This window comes from Paralichthys olivaceus, chromosome 13 (assembly GCF_024713975.1).
Source record: "Paralichthys olivaceus isolate ysfri-2021 chromosome 13, ASM2471397v2, whole genome shotgun sequence".
Taxonomy (NCBI): Eukaryota; Metazoa; Chordata; class Actinopteri; order Pleuronectiformes; family Paralichthyidae; genus Paralichthys; species Paralichthys olivaceus.
The window spans coordinates 15,186,865-15,209,086 of NC_091105.1; the positions used below are offsets into that span (position 1 = coordinate 15,186,865).

At 41.4% G+C, this 22,222-nt stretch overlaps 1 long non-coding RNA gene across 1 annotated transcript in view; it reads right to left on the bottom strand.

The window, feature by feature from the left end:
* Positions 1–19,961, bottom strand: part of LOC109632124 (uncharacterized) — a 109,336-nt gene extending 89,375 nt beyond the window's left edge. The window contains exon 1 of the long non-coding RNA XR_002202891.2: positions 18,584–19,961. This is a non-coding gene — a long non-coding RNA (uncharacterized lncRNA). The remainder of the gene's footprint in view (positions 1–18,583) is intronic.
* Between the last annotated feature and the right edge of the window lie 2,261 nt (positions 19,962–22,222).

Below are 22,222 nucleotides of genomic sequence, written 5' to 3' on the forward strand. Positions count from 1 at the left end.
TGGGGTTATTTTGAAATATCACATCATACACACATATACAGTAGTAGGTACTTTGCAATCAGCTTCTCACACCCACACACACACACACACACACACCCACACAGCTGTTATGATGCTGTTGAAGCCAAATGCCATTATTCTAATTCAAGACTCAAGCAGTCCTGGACCACTAGAGGCAGTTGTTGGACAGCCATACCCTTCAAGCCTGTGACACTGTGTAACACAAACACACACATGTGCGTGCATGCATATACACCCCCCACCCCATTCCATCTCCTCACCTTGCCCACAAAACACCCTGAATCAAAATTTATTCATTCATTTATTCATTCATCCAATCATTTTGGCCTCTTCACTAGTTGAGAGGAGGTGAATAGGCCCATTGTGCTGCAACCTGTGTACCTCAACCCCTCAAGCACTCTGGCCAATTTTTGCTCCCATGCTGTCCCCTTAAGAGGAGAGAGCTGAAATGAAAAGCCTTGTCCTTCTTTCTCCCTCCTGCTCTCCTCCCCCCTGCCATCATCCTCCCATCCTCCTCTCCTCTCCAAAAACAACCCATAATGGGGGACTGGAGGCTGTCTATCTATTTTTCTGCCAAAAGAGGGGAGAGAAAAGCAGAGAGAGTAAGCGAGAGAGAGAAGGAGAGAGCGAGACCAGCAGTGAGCTCATCATCCTTGATTAGGCCTGTCACCACCAGGTAGGAGGCAGCAATTAGCCTTGGCCAGGCCTGTTCCACTGAGACACACGTGCACACATGCCCACACGTGCTCCCTCGCACACACATGCATAATTACGCAGACACAACAGACACTCATTCAGACACACACCCATACACTTGGGACACCAACTGAATGAGTGTGGCATCTGTTAGAGAGTGATTTGGCTGGTGGAGTGAAAGGAAGGATGGATGGATGTGGGGCGAGGAGGAGAGGAGCAGTGGCACACTGGCATGGAAGGATGGAGGACAGGAAGAGAAGTCATAGTGAAGGACAGATGAGGGGGGGAAAGGGCGGTTGAAAAAGTAGCAGACAGAGGGGAGGACGGGTGTGAGAGGACAACGGGTGGAAGAGAGGGGGGACAACAGGAAGTAGAGATATGGGAAAATGTTAAAACTGGTAGAAGACAGGAAGGAGTGGAGGAAAGAGATGGAAGCGCTGACGATAGGAGAGTAGAGGATAAATCAAGAAATGAAGGGGGGATTAACAAGAGGAGGGTGGCTGCATGGGCCGATAGTTTGTGGTGGGACAAAAGAGGGGAGGTTGGGGCCAAGACGCGGAGGGAAATGAGGGATGAGGAGGTGGAGAAATAGTGCGAGCTAACTAAGAAAGAACAGGGGGGACAGATGGGGTGAGGAAAAGGGAAAAGACGGGGGGGGGGTACTGGAAGGAAGCAGTGGGGTGCTGAGATGGACGGCGGGGAGAGGAGATTGGCTGTTTGGTTTTGATAGCATGTGCCAAATCGATTGTGGCTGACTAATCCAGTTAGTTATGGCAGAGGCATGCAGAAGAGGCGCTTATGGGGGTGTTAGGTTAGGGGTGTTTGTGTGTGTGTGTGTGTGTGTGTGTGTATGTGTGTCTGTTTGTCTGTCTGCAACTGTGTGTCTGGTGTGCGTTCCCTGCCCAGTGTGTCTGCATGTGTGTGTGAAGCATGTCCAAAGCTGACATGAGGCAAAGCTACCGCCATGCTGTGAGACTTTGCTCTTGGTAGAGGAAGAAAAAAAAAAAAAAAAAAAAGAACACAGCAAACATTAGCCAATCTTCACTCATACATGCACAGGATAAGCTCTCAAACATTCTGCTAAATCAAATTGTCTTTTCTAGATATTTAAGGACGATAACGACAACTAACTTTAACACGCTGTCTAAATGATTTTGTCTGGTTAAATATTGAATTAATTAGATACTTTTAAGCACACATTTTAAAGTCCACACTGATTAGGACAGATGGAGTCTGCTGAAGTTGCAAAGGGGTTTTCTTCAGCTGAAAGTGGAGCTGTCTGTCTACTCGCCCTTTTATATATACCATGCAAGAAATATGGTACAGAATAAAAATTCCCTTTGTCACATTCCATTTAAAGACATTGTCAAAAATTATTGCTGTGGCCCCAGTCATAACGGCAGCAGTGCTATAGGGTGCTTAGCATGCTCTGGCCCCTTAGCCTGCTCTTTACAATGAGCCACTTATGTAGAAAAGGGACGCTGGCATGTTAAATCACTTCATCTATAATTGCCTGCATTTACGTCTCCTTAGAGGGCCAAACATAAGAAATTCTCCCAGGCCCAATAAATGCTGCCGCTGCCCGTATTTCTGATTAGGGGCTGGGGGGCGGAGGGAAAGGATTTGACGCTCATTTTTCACAAACAATTTTTCCATTTTTCTTCACAGGCAGACAGTTGGCATTAGATTAGGGCAGGCCTAACAGAGGCAGGGCCGCTAGCAAATTGTGCGGCTTGAAGGGCAAATGCCCCTCTGAATTTATCAACTTATGGCTCCAGTGAGCTGCGAGGGATGGTGATGACCTTAAGATACCCTCCTAAGGATGCCTTTTACCATCACTCCATGCTACATACAGAGGCGCTTTACAGGGCCATAGGCTACTAGTCTGAACGAGCACAGTGGGTTTGTTTGAAGTTTCATTTCTAATAAATCTGTGAGTAAATTGGTTATACATCGCTGTGGTCATTGCATGCGTTTCCCCTCATGACTGTACCACTTAACTATACAGAGCAGTATGCATCATTTTTCCATAAATATATAATGCTTTTACCATTACACATAATGTTGATGGATAAGGCCATGTGGGTTTCACCTATATGATACAACATCAACTCACTGTCGGTATACAGGTTTCAATTCTAATGAATAAACAGCGAAAACAATTCCCCATTTTTACTGATTATAATGGAAAACAAAAATTATTTTCAACTGATTTAGTGATTTTTTTTTTTTTTTTTTAATTTTGGAAAAAACACAACACACACTTTGGTTGTAAATGTGTCACTGCATGGTCCAGTCACTATTAATAGCATCATTACTTATTATAGTGGTAGCTAGTTTATGGGCCTACTTAAACATTTGAATTTTAGTTGGGAGAGCATGACAAAGACTAACATATGTGCACACTACATGCAAACAGTCATGTGTAAGTATGTGCCATCATGTGTGCAGAAGTCGTATGTTTTGCCAAAAACACCATCACTCACTTTGTGTCAGCTCCCATACAAAGAAGTGTTGTTCTCTGATCGTAACTCAAATGGACAGAGAGATAGACTGGGGGGAAAAAACTCCTGATCTCAAAGCTGTTCCAAAATATACTGTCCTGTACTGTAAGAACATATTGTATGGCTGAATGAATTGCAGCTCAATGAATACATTGTGCCTTTTAAACACGCAGTGAATTATACATCTGGCCACAAAGTGGACAAACAGACACACACACTGGAACAGGCAGACAGAGGATCATTGAAGTAAGCAGAGAAAATGTTTCCAGTAATTCTGTGCAGTTTTAGTGCAGGTTAACCTAAATGCACCTGATTGCCCAACACTGCAAATAACACACTCACTTTTCTTCCTCACGTCTGTCTGATTATGTCATCGGTGCCTAATTATCTTGCAGAAGTTTTGTATTGTGTCATCGAGTTTGCTTGTTGGCTTGAAACAAATTCCCCCAGCATGACCACAGCATCACAGTCCATAAGTTACCACTAAAAAGACTGCTAATAGCATTATGGGAATAATACATGCATTACCATGGGCATATTACAAGGGTATGATTTAATGCTCTTACAGAGTCATCTATTCTTGCTGTAATTATCGTGCAATCTAGATAATCAAAACTGCCGTTAGTGGTTTGGAGTGAAAGGTCACCCTTACTAATGCCTATTAAATGAAAAATGAGGGGTTTCATTGTATGCTAATGTCATAAACAGTGGCAGCCACCCCCCAGTGTGGCACTGACCAAGCCCCACTTCATCATATGATCTTTACAGTCATGTTTGAGCCATGAAAAGAGGCTTTAGAGTAAAGGCTCACTTTTTTCACCAGCATTGTTAGATCTGATTAAATCTGTGGTTATAATAAGGCTGAGGCTAATATTATGTTATATAGCATGAATGCAATCAAACATGTTTACAGACAATGTAAAGTAATAGGCAGAGAGCAAGTTAGTAATGATTTAAAGGTTTTACCTCAATGCAACATTCGCCACTTGTTTTGAACTGGACGTTTACTGAGTCAAACACATGTTGTTTTTTCCTCTATGTGTTTATTCTATCTGTCCCCAGGCTCAATTTCCTAAAGGAGGACTGACTTACAGCATGAAAGAGGGCCTCAATCAAAACAGGAAAGGGACTGCCTCAACTAGCAGTCAACCACACTGAAATAATCACTTTGTCAGCAACGTCTACCACTGATAATCTCAGCTCCTGTGACTTTCTCAAAGGAATGCGTTAATGTATTTGTATATAGTCTGGGGTTGGTGCGATTTTGTGAAATTAGATTACCACCTCCTTTTGTGTAGTAACACATTATCTGTTTTGACTTTAAATATTTTAAAATATTCTCATGAACAGAATGAACATTGTGGTTGATACTGAGTTGTACTTAGGCCAATAAAAATAAATAAATGGGCAATATTCATTACAAATCAAATATCATTTAAATCCATAGGCTGATGTGTAATTGCAAAACTTGCATGTAGGTGGCGATACCCCAGCAAGAATATGCAAAGGTTATTAAAATGATCCTCCCTGTTTTAATGCTGATGGAAATAGAGATAATTGAGACTCAATGTAACCATTAATGAATCTAACCATTAATAAAACAAAACATTACCTTAAAAGGTGAGATCAGGTTGATCCACGAGATCCCTTGGTGCCTAAGGCAGGTTGTACTTTTTTTAGCATTTGATGAAGGGAAATCTATTATGAAAGTGCAGAATGTAGCCATTCATGGTGGGACTTTTTATGGGCCACACAGAATAAGGGAGTTTGACCTATACTTTCTGAACTAAATCAATGGAAACCCTTGCATCATGCCTCTAAATTTGAAATAATATTTTTCACCATCAATCATTCACTTTTGGTAAAAAATATATTATGACACTGTGTTGCTGGATATGTGCCAACAGACAGCTGAGTACGTTAAAAGTGGCTCAGCATGGTTTTATGGAACAGTATGTTTCGTAGAGCCTAATGCATCTTTCAGCTCTTCCTACTTGGGATGCATCATCTCTCCAGTGTTTTCTGGCTCTGCCCTGTGGTTTGCTTCAGGTTAGAACTGTTTAAAATAATTTCACAGAAAATGTCAGGAGGGGATCAAATACCTGATCAGGTACTTCAGCTACTTTCTCTGCGTGAGAACAGGACACTTAAAATATCCTAAGCAATGGTACCCTGCACTTGGACTACTTACTTATTGATCTGCTTAGTGAATCATCACCCAAAGTTTTGTTGGTTAGAGGTCGGAACACAGAGCAGATCAAATTTGGCTCCAGGCTGCCACGAGAGAACTGCTGTCCTATTGATCCCATACTCTGTACCACTCTCACTCATGCAGAGGACCTCAGGGTGCTTCAAGTCTTTAGCACCATCACATTTTAATCCCAGATGGGATAACACACACACATTTCTACAAAGAAATGATGAATGGCCTTCAACACGGAGGCAGCGACACCGCAATGAGGGTCCCTTCATAGCTGCTCGACACCTGCCCCAGTGTGCACTCAAGATCAGACTTGATAAAAGATGAAGGTTACAGAGCTGTGACATCAGCATAAGTCAGCTGTACAATCTTCGGAGCGTAACTGAAGCAGGGCAATCCCGACGTCTCTGTCCTGTTCAGTCACTAACAGATGCATAACCACTGGATGAGCCCAACATCCACTGATAATTAGTTACACTTGACCTAGTGCTGAGTAGAAGCCCAAAGGCCCTACTCCTTCATTTCACAGTTCACGCTCCCTGTATGTTTAACTTGACCATGTGTGGTCATCAGAAACCTGATCAAACTTTAGTGTGAGGCAGTGACACTAATTTAGACTAATTAGGTCGGCATATAATCAAAATGGACAGCCGTGCCTCAGACAGAGGTGCAATAACAAAACATATTGAGGTAAGATGTTCCTGTCCATAATTCACCTCCATTTTTTCCTGCTTTCTAGTTGGCAGTGGGGGCCCTGAAAGCTAACTGTAGAATCGATGTGTTAGAGTCCACAGGTGGAGTGTTAATAAGACCCCCGCAACATGCATTAGCATTGAGGTGACCTTCTCACACTGGACTAACTCCAACACTGAGAGCACAGCTGGGGCTTTCTGAGTATCCTCACCACCTGCTCGATGCCTTTCGTCCTGAACGAGTCCAGAAAAAGGAGCGAGTCCAGCCTCTAACTAAACGGCAGTGGTAAGCTCAACTAGAGCCGATGCCATCGATGCTATATATGGGAAAACCTCTATCTTGCAGATGATGAGCCAGGTTTGTGCAAGAAAATAAAACGCTGCATTTTTAAAAAGAAATGAAATGCAAAGCTGCTCGTTGCAATGTGTCAATCACAGACTGTTGTGGAATGTGTAATAATGACATGTCTGGTCCAATCTTTGTTCTTAAATGTATTAAATCACATAAACACTACCTAGATGCAATAAGGAAAACGAGGATCTTTTGGAAATCAATGCAATTACTGCAATCAACAAAATCAAGCTACTGCCATGGACCTCTGGGAAATGAGTGAGCCAAACAACACGATTGCCTTCGCTTTTGCTGTTCAAGCTGTTGCGGCTGCATTAAATTATGAACTGTCTTTCATAAACACAGGTATTGCAGGGCTGAGCAAAGTTATGGCTGATTCAATTCACTACATATAAAAAGCCGGGACACTGGTCTGTAATCAATGGGTAATTTCCACGTTACATATCCTGTGGACTCTTGTGGTGTGAAATGCAATCAAAAGTGTCAAAACCTGTAAACTTCCTCTCACACTGTGTGTATGTGTGAGATTATGTGCGTGTGTGCACACTGAAGGTCTGTGCATGTGTGCACCTTATCTTGCCAGTCAATATCCACCCTATCGCTCACTGCTCTTTGAACAACAAATGGAACTAACCACTGTGGTGTGAATCCAATTTTCAACACCCAGTAGGTGTCATTCTGCACCTTATGTCAATCTTTCTACTTCGCACATTTCACTTACATCATTATAATTAAAACATTAATTTCACTAACAGTGGTCATACTTAATACCAGAACACAGAGCGTTTCAACAGAGCTCCAGATTGCCCCCCCAGAATTTAACAGTACCCTGTTATCTTAATATATTCACATGTATCACATGTATGCATGTACAAGTGAAACCACCAACAACATATACTGTTGGTGGATGGTGCACCAATGAACACATAAGAGTCGGATGATTGGATACGTGTACATTTCTTTCAAAAGCAATTTCTAATCTTGCATTAAAATTGTCATAAGTAGTGCTGGGTGATGTGACTTCAAATCAATATTATGATTATTTCAAATTTACCTGGATTACGTTTAATTAATAATTATTTTATGCAAAGCTTTATGCCGGCAAATTACTGAGCACCGGTCAACAAGAAACTCTGCTTTTTTCTAATCACTCACACGTAACACTGATCTTTATAAAAACCTGCTGAATTTATATTGACATTCCTGGATTAACTGGACGTTGCGTTTTCTGCAGCAATGAAGTTAAAACACCACGTTGCTTCATAATCCACAGGAAGAACTTTTACTCCTGTCTGCAAGAGTGTTTGTCTGTGTGTGCTCTTCTCTGTCACTCTTCACACAAATACACAATCGAATATTTTTAGTAATCCTTGGTGTTGGATCATTATTCCCTCGTGGTCACTTTAACCCAGATGTCCTGGCTGTGAGCGACTCGTTTCATGCTGTGCATAGCTGGTGAACTGTGTGCGCTCAAAATGTTGGACTTTTTTCCCATTGATTCCAATAAATGGAAGTGTCTCAAGTATCTTTCATTTTTCTGTTAATTGCCCAGGCCTAGTCACAAGTGTTATTTATTGCTGCAGAGCTCTGCTTTATAGAAAGACCTCTTTCATAACACTGTATATCACTAACACGTGTTTCTTTGTGATTTACTGGGTTCAACACTCTGATAAAATAGTATGTCAAGGATTTATAACAGTATTAGTGTTTTCAACATTCTTCACACATTTAACACATATAGTAGAAAAAAAACACAAAAAAGAATATCCAGAAATGTAATCACCAATGGTAATAGTATACATAGAGAAATATTACAGCTAGTTACAAAGTGTATCTTAACGACTCTAGTCTCTTTAGACTTGGGGAATAAGAGAAATGATTAAATTTCTCCCCTTTTTTGTGCTTGCTAATGGCATTACATCTCTTTGTTATGCCTCGCTGGTGCAGACAGCAGTCCCTCAGTAATTAAGTACAAATGCTATGGAGAGAAAGAGATGGAGAGAGGGAGGGAGAGAGAGAGAGAGAGGGAGAGAGAGAAAGAGGCAGGCTCAGCTGGTTCCCTGAACATGAAAACAGGTCTAATTAACAGCGTTGACTTCACACATGAGATTGACTCAAAGGGGAGTGAATTGCAGCAATTACTCATACAGCAGAAACTTCTGCCTATTTATTCCTTTTGAGCACGAAGCAAAATCTAGACAACGTAGAGTTTAAATGTCTCAGGTACGGTAATATTTACATTGGTAATATTTCCTTTCCGAGCTAATTTTTTAATGATTTTCTCCCTGAAAAGAATAGTTGTCAAATGATTTGTGATTTTGAGAGGAGCTATTTCCAAAATGTGTTAGAATTTAAACAAAACATGTCTGAATGGTCATTATACTCCATACATGATCCACATTGTCATTACTCTCTCATGCAACCAAGTGCATGTACTCGTGTGAGGACAAAGGAACACATCTATTTCTCCTCATATGTAGGCCAATCACCAACCCACTCCCCCCAACTCTTATTTTGGTTTTGTATAAAGTTGTTCCAATTTCACAATGGGGAAGTTACCTGGCGTGTGGATACTGCTTGGTCATCAGCTTTGTCTGACAAGAGACGGAAAAGAAAAACCCCTCCACCCCTCTCCTCCCGCCTTCTTTCTTTTCACAGTGAGGTGTGATAAATGGCTAGTCAGCGTCCCACCAGAAAATAATACTACTCCAGCCTTTGCTGTCTGTCCATGCCTCCTGCCTCTACCTCTGCCAGTATTTTCCATTTTTCTTTTTTCTTTTTTACTTGCTGTCTCCGTCAGACACTCCCCACCTCGACCAGCACACACAAGCACACAAGCACACACACACCCTCCCTCCCTCCCTTTCCCCACCCATCTTAACCCTATCTCTCTTTTCGGTCTGGAACACTCTCCTCTCCCTCATACCTCCCCTTCTCCTCTCTCTCTCCATCATCCCCCCCAGCCCCCCAACAGAATAGAGAGAGAAGCCAACATTATTCTAGCAGAGGAGCAGGTGAGGGTTAAAAGGCGACCACGGCCTAGTCTTCCAGGAATTAAAGGGAAAGAGCTCGGGGAAGCAGGGGATAAAGACGGGGCCTGTTTAAAATTCTGACACCTCTTCGCTATAAAGTAGGATTTCTGAGCCACTTGGGGCACAGGGAGGAGGAAAAGAGACTTAAGCAGATGCAGAGGGTAAATGCGAGGCTTTGTTATTTCTGACAAGCCCACAGAATGGAAATGTCATTAACCGACTGTAAATATTCAAACTCCATCTCTCTCGTGCTCACTCTCTGATGGAGGTTTTTACAATGTTGTTTTGTCTTTAGGCGTATGCATAGATAATCCACGATGTGCATGGAGAAGAAATTCTCAGAGACTTATATCAATAATTCAGGCATATAGGTAGAAAAAGGAAAGAGAGGCGTACGTAAGTCTTCCCACGTAGAATTATTCATTTTCATGTATTTCATAAGTGAGAGCCTTTTGGAATTATAAAACGTTGAAATGGGAATAATGTCTTGCATAGTACAGAGGGTGAAGTTTATGAAAATGGTAGATTTTGTCTGCGTTGGCAGCTGCATGACATTATGCTGAAATTGATTTATTAGAATATTATTTAATTTCTGGAGCACACTTTGACTTGAAGACTTTTCCAAAGTTTAGTGTGGCCTTTGAGGGTATATATTTTTTTCTGTATATGTGCTGTAACTGTAGCAAACAAAGAGATGTCATCCGCTGCAGTGATTTGTTTCTCTTACTGTACAAGCTTGTACAGAAATGTAGTTTTGTCTGTCTTCCTCAAAAACTGTACTGGGAAATGTGATCGAAATATTAGTCGTAAGCAGGGGAGGAGTAAAGCTCGGATGGAAGACAGACAGTCTCCTGGAGAGTTAAAGAAGTGAAACTCAAGTCCAAGTCGAGGACAGGAGAGATTTAGAGTAGGTAACTGCACCGGCACAAACTAGGCACAAAAGACAACCCAAGCAGATGACAACATTTTCAGCCAACATCTTCAAGGACAAATGGAATAGTGCTGGCAGCCACAGAGCACCTTAGGGCAGCCAGCAGAATCACTCTCCACCACCAACAACATATATTTGTCATTTAGCCCATGGCAATTCAGTCCCCCCGAGACATTTGGAATGCCTCATCAAATGATGCCGATGTTCCCTTTCGCTGGTTTTGTGTTGTGTGCCCAAAAGCTGCAAGGCACATTCATCTTTGGAATAACCCAATCCCTTTCTTTCTCTCTCCCCTTGTGGCTATGTTGAGAGGCTTGCTGATGTGGGTTATTTGTCCCCTCATGCTGAACACATGAAGTAAGTATATTTGAGTTGTTGTTGCGGCATGCTCCACACTATTGCAGCAGATTGAAAGACTTACAACAGATGATGCTTTATAATGTTTTTTGAGGGCAATGTGAAAGTGTCGATCGGTCATTCAGTTCATTTCTTTGGGCGTGCTGAAATTTCTCAAAGACTATATTGTGGATTACCAAGAAATTTTGAAAAGACAATCATGGTCACGAGAAAAGTGAACACTACCATTCAGTTAGCTTAGCATTAGAAATGTTTTGACACAATTTTTTCTTTCCCATCCCAATACCTGGAGTTTGCGCATCGGCCAACACCATGTGCTGATCAGATACCAGTGCATTTAAAACAAATCACAACATATAAAATGTATTTTGACAGATTTATGCTACTAACCCTGTATGGAAGTGATAATTGCTGTCGTTGTTTGGTCTGGCTCAGGTTAAACCCTTTGAAAAACAAATACATACAAAGAATGAACGTTATTGAAGGTATTTTATTATCTCATTTGATACCAGAGACCTGGACTTTATTACTGTGTCAAGTAGATAATGGAGAGCTAATAACATGGTGAACACAAATAAATGCTGTGAGGGTACAGACACAAAGGTGAAACGAAGGTCCTACCTAGACGTTCTAGATTTACAAAATAAACAATCAAATTAATGAATGTAGAAAAATGATGACTCAGCCCCGGGATAATGGTTCCACTTTCAATAACCTAAATTGGTGCAATATCTTAAGTGACTCCAAATCTGACAAACAAAGGTTAAAACAATCCTCTATCTATAGCAGACAGACACACTACTGCAGTGGAATAGTCATGCTCATTATCTGTCCATTTAAAGTCAGAGAAATCCATTCTACACACTATTCTGTGCAGACAGCTCGTTATGAAGAATGGAAAGGTACTGAACATCAATAGCATGCATGACTTATTTTATGAGCCTTGCACACAGTTAAATTGGTGACATTTGGCCTTTAATGGGCTGGCTGAAAACTCATATCCCTTCTAACTACTGAATGAGGACTTCTAATGAACACCCAACCAGCTAAGAGAGTTAGTGGCCAGTACTCACTGAACAGAAAAACCAGGAAAGGCAATTATAAAGGTTCCCAAACAGCACTAATCGAGGATTCTTGCCCAGAGCGATGTTTTTAACCTTGGTTTTCTAATGCTGGTTTTACTGCAGCCGCCCTGCAGCGGATTTCGTTATTACACAGTTGACATCACGCTTTTTTTGGGGACATGTTTTTCTAAATCTGATCGTCCAAAGGAGCTGTAAATCATAGGTAAAAAATGAAACACTTACAAAAACTAGCCTCCAACACAGGCTTATCCAAAGTTCACATGCAAGCAGTTTTGAGTACTTAATCACAGCCTAAGCAACCAAACCTCTGGATCAGCTCCTTCGTGATGATCTGAAAGGCCACACCGCAACTCACTGACCCTACCAGCTGTAAACTTGCTGAGGGGGAACATACACTGTACCGCCACATGTTTTATACTTCAGCATCACTTTTCATGCCTTCTTTTTTAGCACGGGCCAGCGCTATTGATCTACGAGCGGCGTGATTGGACGTTGCGATTAATGACCTCAGATGAAAGAAGTATTCCTCTGAGGTCCATTCCCTGAAATGCCACTAGATTACCTTCCACCTTCCACCAAAGCTTTATCATCAGTGTGAGTGATACAGGGGCAGGAGTACTGAACAAATGACAGCCCCTGAGTCACAAGAGACCTGTGTAAGTGTGGCGGTAAGGTAATTTTTGTAATGAGCAGAGTCTCCATCTTTCTCTGTCATTTATTTATTCTCCCCTTCTCCCTCTTCCTCTTCTCCCTGTCCCACATCCTGAATGCCTGGCTTCACTCACCCCTCCCTTTGCTCTAGCTCAAGTCCTCAATTATTTTCAGACTGCCAGGCAAGGCACTGTGGGGGGCGCAAGGGACCATTTGGACTTAGTACATTAAAGAATTCATGATTTGAAACCACCACAGCCCACCCTGACGACTCTATGATATGACTTTTCAGTGCCTGAAGCTCCTTCCTTCCTTCCTTCTTTTTCCACCAGACTGGCTTTCATTCCCCCTGACGACTGACATTGATCTATCCTTGAGTCTTTTAGCTCCAGGACTCCCATACCTTAAACTTCTGACTCCTGACCATTAAAAGAAACAGAGCAGCCGATATTTATGAATCTGTCCGTAATGATTTCCTTGTCCGTTTCTCGTGTTGCCATCTGTAAATTGGCCTGTTGGTATCAGGCACATATAGCGACAGACATGACAGCAGACTGCTGAAAAAGAGATGAAATGTCTCAGTGTAACACATGATATCAATCTATAAAGAAAGTGGGGGGTGTTGTAAGAGAGAAAAAGACACAACACAAAGTAGTGTGTGTTCGACTTTCAATAGTCAGGTGTATTTGCAAACTGTTGTAAAAAAATAAGCTATTAATCGTGAAAGAAGAAAAAAACATTGCTAAATGAAAAACATTAATTTGCAAAAAGTATGCTTTTTCAAAATTATGAAGATAGATGTTTTTCTGGTCATGCCCACTGGGTTTTGATATTCTATGAATGTCAAGTCAAATTCATTTAAATATCCCAGTGCCATTTATCTTGTCAGTTATGCTGTTTATGTTGCTAAAGAAGAAGCAAGTTCCACTTACAAAAAAAAAAGTCCAGCAATGATATAATAAATTCAATGCAATTAAATATATTGATGTTGTTCTAAAGTCATTAACAAAACACAGAATAAACTCAGTCATCATCTGAATGGGAGATGCGGTTCCTCCAGGCTACTGATATGCATTTATCAGCAGTATTATGGTTAATCACTGCCTTCACAGGGAGAGACACCTTGGGCAGAAGCGTTATCAATAAACACTAAGTGCAACGTGATATGCAGAGATATCACGTCTTCGCCAGCCAGCACCTGTTTGCACTTCAGTCGGGGAATGAAGACACAGCAGACATCTACTGTGAATTCTCTACTTGCAGTGACTTCATTCATAAATTTCCATCAGCCACATGTGCAAGAGTAAAAAAATAATGAAAAGAAAACTGGAATGATGAGCACTACACCATAGAAAGCAAAACAGAAAATTACTGACGCATCCCTGCTGTGCTTGCTGCTTTCTAAATTAAATTTTCGCCTGTTGACTTAATGTTCAATAAGTAAATAAGTTGCACACAGAAACCTCTGAAATGCAACATCGCCATCTAACATGAATCATTACGTTTTCTGTAATTGGTTAATTTTTTGACGCTTCAGAAAGACTGCCAACACTATAAATGCCAGAACTGTAAAAAGTCAACCTCTTCATTCAAGCCTCTGCATCTAATCTCTGATGTTATTTTGTGAAGAGTCCTGCCTTTTTCTATTACTACATTGTTATAAGGCATGGTGTTTTCAATACAATGGGAACATAGTGCCATCTTCTGGTCCACATGGGTACTGTCAATTCTTGGATGGAAATTGGCCCACTGTCTGAGACATCTGGCTGCAGACACATAATGTTGCTAAATCCCTGGAGTCTCAGTCCTTCCCTCTTGCTCCTCTCCTGTCCAACCTGGTGTTTCTATTTACTTGTGTGTTTGTCAGGAGCGAAGAGAAAGAGAGGAACTGAGAGCGAGAGTGAGGACATCCCTGCGGCACTCTTCTAGTCAAGAAACTGAAGGTGTTAACATGTGTTTCCAGAAAGCAGGGACATTCTTCCTCTCCTTGGCTACGACGCCCAACTTCAAACGAGCCCTGCTCACTGTGGGCGGCGTGCTACTCTCAGTGTGAGTTCCCTAATGGCCTTAATGGAGAACAAGACCATTTATTATTACTGGTGGGTGAGGTATGTATACAGCTACAATTAAGGAGAAAAACATTCCGGTGCTTGTAAAGGGCAGTAATGTGACTCTGGGAGTGATAGATGCTGGGGGAATGAGTCTCGCAGGCCAGTGGGAGTATCTTATTATCTGAGGCATGTGGGGGATCTGAATTGAGGTAAATTAGAGGAGAGAGAGGGAAAGAGAGAGAGAGAGAAGGAGATGAAAAGGATGACATGCAGGACATAGAACGGAGGGATGGATGAGGAGAAGGACCAAGGTAATAAGAGATGCCAGGTGAGAGAAAATATATTGATAAGACAAAGATTTTCATAGTGACAGTAGGTAAGCCTTATTTTAAAACACATTTATCTGTTGTGAAAGGTAATTGCAAATGTAACGTAAAGAATGATTCCATCACAAGGTGCCCCAATGCAAAACCTTCCATTTTGCATTGACTACATACTCCACTGGGAATTACATCATTGGTGAAATGATTGTAGATAATGTCAGATTGCCAACCACGACTTCCCCCTTGTTGCCACGGAGGCAGCCATGTTTATACTGTATGAGCACATGACACAGTGAATAAAAGTGTTTTTATGCATAAAATATGCCAATGTATATTTATGTCACTGTGCACCTGTCCAAGTAAATTATCAAATTTCTAGTCATCATCATTTTTCTCTGTGTGTGCTTAGGGCTGTGTGTAACTGCAGACATTTTGTTGTTGTAATCATGTTTGCATGTGTGCAACTGTGCATATTTTATTCTGCCACCATGCAGCGACATTATTGTATCATTGCAGGAGCCACAGTCATTAATTTGTGCCTGGAAACATGTTCCTGTATATACATGCACAGAACATGCTTGGACCCTTCTTAATAAATAACTATCCATTTGAATTACTGTATGTAGCAGCATCCACAATCACCATGTTACCCTCGGGAGTTCTGCTCGGGCAGTAAGGGTGGTCAGGAGCAAGCAAATCTCAATTACACTGACAGGTGACAGTGAAATAAGTATATTATCATTATTCCTACACAGTACGGCCAAATGTACACTCGCTGTTTGTCTATGTGTATGTTTGTGTGCGTGCCCGTACACCGTGTGTCCCCTTTTGGGATGAACGGCCATATGCATGAATTCCCTCTGTGGGGCAGCAAATGCCAATTAGTTTCTTAATAGCACCATTAGGTTCTGACAAATGAAAATGCTAACTTACTCCAAAATAGAGATTCATAGGTTTCGGTGCAGTTGCTTTCTTAACCATCAGCCCTGCGTCGGTCTCATGATTATGTATGGCTGTGACATTTTGAACTGCAATTGATTCAGATGGAACATTCATGTCCATGAAGCACTGTCAGGTCAGGTTTTACAAGAGGTGAAATTGTGGAATGTAATGTAATGTAATGTAATGCAGTCTGATTTCATTATCAACGGTGATTGGTAATGTCCGGCACTGAAGAGGGAACAAAGTCTGCTCAAACCATACAAGCAGGGAAGGTTAACTCTGCTCGGACTCAAGACCCCCAAATACCACTATTATATTAAGTTATGATGGACGTGATCAAATTAAACCAAGTTCAAGATGACACACAAACTAGCCATTGTAAAGATGGGCACGTTTACTCACAAACAGTGGTAAATGGCACTCTATGTACACAAACAACTAGGAGTAAAGGCTCCATGTTGTACTAAAGAAATGCAAATATCTAATGCACCTACAAAACAATACGCATTTTAAGATTATTTCTGGGGTGCTGTGTCACAGGATCAGGAATAATTCATGGGGAGGATGAAAAAAATGTGTATTAATATTTGTATTTAATTACACACTGTTATACTTCTCTAAACTATGTATTTGTGCATCATTGAAATACAAGTTGTGTACAGGATAAGCCATATTGCATCACTCAGAAAATATATAATCTCAGAAAAGCAATTTCTATTTTAAACATGCATGGAAACTAGGGGACTAAGGGATATCCCATTTAAACCATGCTGATATGCTGGGTAGGCACCATGCAACGTTTTTCCATCTCATCCTTATCTGGATAATCCAAAATTCCAAAAATGGGAATAAAATGTCATGGTTCTCTATCTCATGTATATACCCGTGACATTTCTTGAGCGTGGGGTATAAACTTTGTTTATCACCGCATCTGTGTGTGGTGTGCACGTGCGTTTACATTTGCATGTGCATGTGTGGCCTTTAGTGAGTTTAATCTTTTGTGTTCATTGCATACAGGCTCTGTCGTGCCTCCGCTTTTGTGACTGTTCCGTGTGTATCTGTGTTTGCAGGTGGACTTAACAGGTAAAATGTACCTTTCGCTAGATGTCCTTGATTTACTGTGTCAGCGGTGTGCAGTGAGAGACAGGCCAGTTTAATGCATAAACAGATAATCCGCCAACTTCATGGTGGATGCAATATGATAAGAAATTTATTGTCATAAGAATATGCTTTCAGTGATATCATCAGCTGCCAAAAGCAGGGAGGGGGAGCACGGGAGGGAAAGAAACGCGACGGCGCAGACAGAGAAACGGCGAGAAAAGACAGACAGCGAGACAATTAGTCAAAATCATTGAGTTCTGCAGAAAGAAGGAATGACAAAGACGGCCAGACGGCAGGAGCAAGAGATAGAAGCAGATGGGGGAAATTAAGTCAAAGTTAAGTAACCATCGTGTGCTTCTTTATCTCCTCCAGATATGCTAATCTAGTGAGCCTCTGCTGATATGAGTTTAACAGCCTGGCTGGTGTGAGTGTGTGAGTGTGTGTGTGTGAGCTTGAGAGTGAGAACAGTTGTCCTTTTTTATAATGCTTCCAGTTACACCAGCTCCGCAGAGCCAGTACTGAGGGACACAGTTATAATATCATTGCAATGGAAAAGTGAGTATAAATTACATCTAAAGGCACTCAGCAAAATGTGACTGTGTGTTTTTAGAAAAACGGTACACATGGACCATGGGCGTGTGCAGGGAGGGAGTGTGTTCAGTTAATAGAGAAAAGGATTAGTGTGTGCTTGCATGTATGCAAATATGTGACAGAGGGATGATAGTATCAGGGTTGATGAGTTTCTGTGCTGCAAAAACTGGAGTTCATCCAATATTTAGATGCACTTTAGTGTGGACTTGATTATTTAGTGTTGACAGTGCAAGACTGTTTCAAGTAAATGTCCCTTGCATTCACTTAATTAGCAATTTCATCTTGTAGCATATGTGGTTATGCAAGTTTGTTACAGGGCAACCAGTGTAGGCGATTGAATTTCATATACAACAGAATATCACCAGCTCCCAAAGACTACAGCACAAACTAAAACTAAAACAGCTTTAACACAACACAACACAAACTCCTGACAAATTACAGGTATTAACTCGAAAGTGATTCACTGTGAAGTCTAAAGCCCAGATCAACAGACTTTTAAACCCACCGTGAAATTCATCAGAGTCTGAGAATGCCCCGACAAACTCGCTTTTCAACAAACTAACTGATAATCAGTCAGACAGGCCCAAAGAACTCACATCCTCCATTCTTCCTTCCAAGTATCAAATCAATCAATCAGATTTTGTTTGTAAAGCCAATATTCACAAGCCACTATTTGCCTAAGAGGGTTTACCAGCATCTCCCCTCAGGCAGACGGGGCACAGGGTTCCCTTCAGCAGGTACCATCTGTCCAAAAAAGCCCTTAACACCACCTAGGCTAGATTATGTTTGTTTGTTTCATTTGTCCTGATGGTAATATTTTATATTGCACCATATAGACCTAAACATTTCATCATGTGTGATGGATGCATGTACGTGATTGTGTTCTTCATACTGCAAACACTGTGATATGGCAAAGATCCCACTGGGACAACAAAGTTTTATGTTATCATCATGCTGCTTTGATTCCACTCATCACAGTTCAAACCATTATAACCAGATCACATGACCGTATAAGTTACTGCACACACATCTGTTAGAATACATACGAACTCACCTGGCTGCAGACATGTGTTGTCAGGGACAGACACATGTTCGGACTCTCAGGTTTGGACACATCCTGCCTCGGTTCGGAAACGACCTTTCATTTCCTCCACGTCTTGTCAGTCACCAGGTGGAAACCGTGCGCGTGTGTGGAGAACAGGTGTGCGCTCAGCTGAGGCCTCCACAACAATCCCCTGCAGATGTTGAGTCGGATGTGTCTGTCTTCCTCCAGATGTTTTGCGCTCTGACTCACACGAAGCGATCCAAACTGAAAACTTCCAAACTTTTGACTTCTCACACGCGAACTGTTTCGCGATCCAGCGCGAAAAATCAAACGCGTACCGCGAACTGACCGCGAGCTGGGCCTCACTTGAGTGACGCACAGATGTGACGTAGGTGACGTGTGACGGAGTTCATCCCCAGCACTGATCCAGGAACAGTGAGGAAGTGGACTTCAGGATTATTTACGAATATTGTCCTGCTGATCACTACGTGGGGGAAAGTGACACAAACTATTTCCTGAGGACCAACAAGAAAAAACAAGAATCAAGACTCCAGTAAATGTTTAACTCATAGCATTCATAACAAGACTTTCTTTCATTGTGGGTAGAATGTAGTTCTTATGTTCTTCTAATATATTTAGAGAAGATAATATATTTTTCATGCAAAATGTTTCCAAAATATACATTCAGAAATAAAAAAAACTCATCCGTGATTTTCTTTAAAGATGTTCAATATAAAAATCACATTTCTAAATCTGTTTAGAAAAAAAGGATATCTTCGAATAGCTTTGTGAAATATAACAAACCCCTGATTCTTTAGTTTTTTTGTCCATGTCTTTGGTAAAGACATGTGTTTTGTTCTCTCTCTAACAAAGGATTGAGGAAAAAGGAATCTCTCCACAGTGACAGCTTGTGTTAAGTACAAGGGGTGAGATAGAATGAATGAACAGACATGTTAATGAACTCAGGTCAGCCATAGGTGTCATGAATAAACTCTATGTAAAGATGGACGACATGACTGATCCTCAAAAGTGACCTTATGGTTGGAGGACAACCGCTCTACCCCCTCAGCCACAGCTGCAGCTGTTCATGTTTTTGATACGTTGGGTTTTGATCAGTTGTTTGATTCTATAAAAATGTGGTGAAATATCATGACTGAAAGTTTTAAAGACATGTTTACTCATGTAGAAGTACGTTATGTTGTCTCCTTCACTTCTGTTCTCCACATTCCCCCTCCTACCTGCCCCTGCTGTTTCCTGCCAGTTCAACCTGTTAGATATTCACCTGTTTGACCTTCTTACCTCTGAGTGCAGCTCTCTCACGCTTCTCTAAGTGTGCCGTTCCACTGTTTTGATTTTTGCCTTGTTACACTTTTTGGGTGTTTTTTCCTGCCGCCTGTCGGATTTGTTTGGTGCTTGGATTGACTGTTTGTGTCGACCTTTGACTCTTTGGATCCTGAGTAAAGAACGTCTTTTTTACCCACACCTGCGTCTCTGTGAGTTTCTCTGGGTCTCACTCTTCCCTGTTAGCGTTACTCTGCTGTGAGCATTTCTGTGTGCACCTGCTAGTCACTTAATCTCTGGGTGGTGGTGCCCTCCTGTGACTTCAGACTAACCAGAAACTATTCTGTGCTGCAGCTGGTGCTCTGGAATCTCTCCACTGCTCCTTTTTCACATGGTCTATCATGACTTCATCGTGTGAGTGGTGTTTTCACGCTGCAACAATTGTGACTTTAAATGCATGTAGCGGATACTTTTACTGAAATACACAAAAACTACTCACTGCAAAACAGCAACAGTAAATATAACTTGTGACTTTCATCTCTTTATATCCAGTGCAGCTCTGGTTGCATTTTCTCTTCAGCCTTGTCTCCTTTCTTCTGCAGCGGTCCATCACTTGGTGAAGCAGCTCTGTCATGGCAAACTCTATGAAATGTTTACATGTAAACTTTACATTTTCAAGGTAATTGAAACTTAAAACTGGCAGCCTTTAGAATGATCAATTTTCCAATCCAACCTATACATGCTGTGGTGCAAGAAAGCAGGTTAACTCAGTGCAATGCATGTATAAGATTAATGTGCTGAAAGAGTCATGATTCACTTTTTCTGAGAAGTCATAATGTGATTACATGGTTTTCAGCTCATTTGAATAAAATGCTCATACCAGAATAGAATTTCTTTGACCTTGACTTTCTTCTGCACATGTATCACCACCTAAAGGTCCAGAGAGTTCCTTAGACAACTCCATACAAAGCACATATAGAGATTACTTAAAATAACCATGTAGGCTGTTATAATTATGACATAAATATCAAGTTTCAAATGCTTTTGTCAACAAGTAGTTAATCAAACTATTGTTTGGCCTGAGGGTGGCTTCAGAGGACAGGGAATTAGTCCATTAAAACATGAGGGGTTTATCCACTTGGGAACATACTGTATATTCTGCCATTAAATTTACTGTCTGTGAGATTATGCCAGAGTCCAAAATATGTATGATTCATCTTCTGGGGCACATGAATATGTAAAAGTAATTTATATGACATTCTTTCCTATAGAGGGATATTTCCTAAGAACAAATTGGGAGAGGAAGATCATTACAGCTCCTCTGGCACACATCTTGGACTTCCTTGTCTCATGTGAGGGGAGGGAAATGTCCTGACATCCCTTTCGGAGGTTGGTGCAGTAATCAGCAACCCAATCTCCACTGGAATTTAATACGTCCCCCAGGAGAGGACAGCATCCTGGCATCCACCAGCAGCAGCAGCAGCATCGGCATCTTTCCTCCCCTTGGATTTGACAACCACTTATAAAACCACTCAAGCCACAATTATGCTAGATTACCTGGAATAATTACTACATTTACAAAATTAATGATCATCTTGTATGTTTGCTTGTATTTGCTCATCCATTTGAGGGTCCACTCCCTCGATTTCTCAGTCCCCTTTGGAAAACTGGAGGGGGAAACTGTTCAACAAGCAGTTTGTCCAGGTTAGTAGGAGGGTCAACAGCCCATCGGTTTTATACACAACATGTTATTGATTACCTTCACAAACGGAGTCGTTGTATACAAGATTACATCAAAGATTACTGGACAAATTACTACAAAACGTGATGAAAAAATCAGGCACATTTAGGGAGCGGGTTGCTCAGAGTTTGTGAAAACTGGTGCAGCTTGATTGAATTTAGGGCAGTGTTGGGCCTTGGTGGAGTATGTGCTCTAGTGAGTGCCATTTATAGCTATTACAGACGTCTCTTACAGGTGTTCTGAATGTCATAAAAACCCTATTTCATGTCAAATATTATGCAAAGTCCTTCTCAAATTTGCATGAACGGGTTCTATAAATACCAGAGGCTTAAGATCCATAGACAATGTAATTACGTGTCGCTTGGCTGTGAGTTTATCTCCCATTCTTGTGGCCAATCAATTGGACATGCATCCTACAATCTCTGAGACTTGACCTAGTAACACATTTAGATTATAATCTAACCAGTGTTTTTCATGTAAGGACATGTCTGAGCAGAGAGAACCTGAGTGTTCCTTTATGTGCAGTGTGACCGATCAGCAGCCACATTGGCAAGTCTGAGTCAAATAAAGCTTGTTTCATTTTCAGTGACACATGTTCGTGTGACCTTGGCACGCCACGGTGAGGT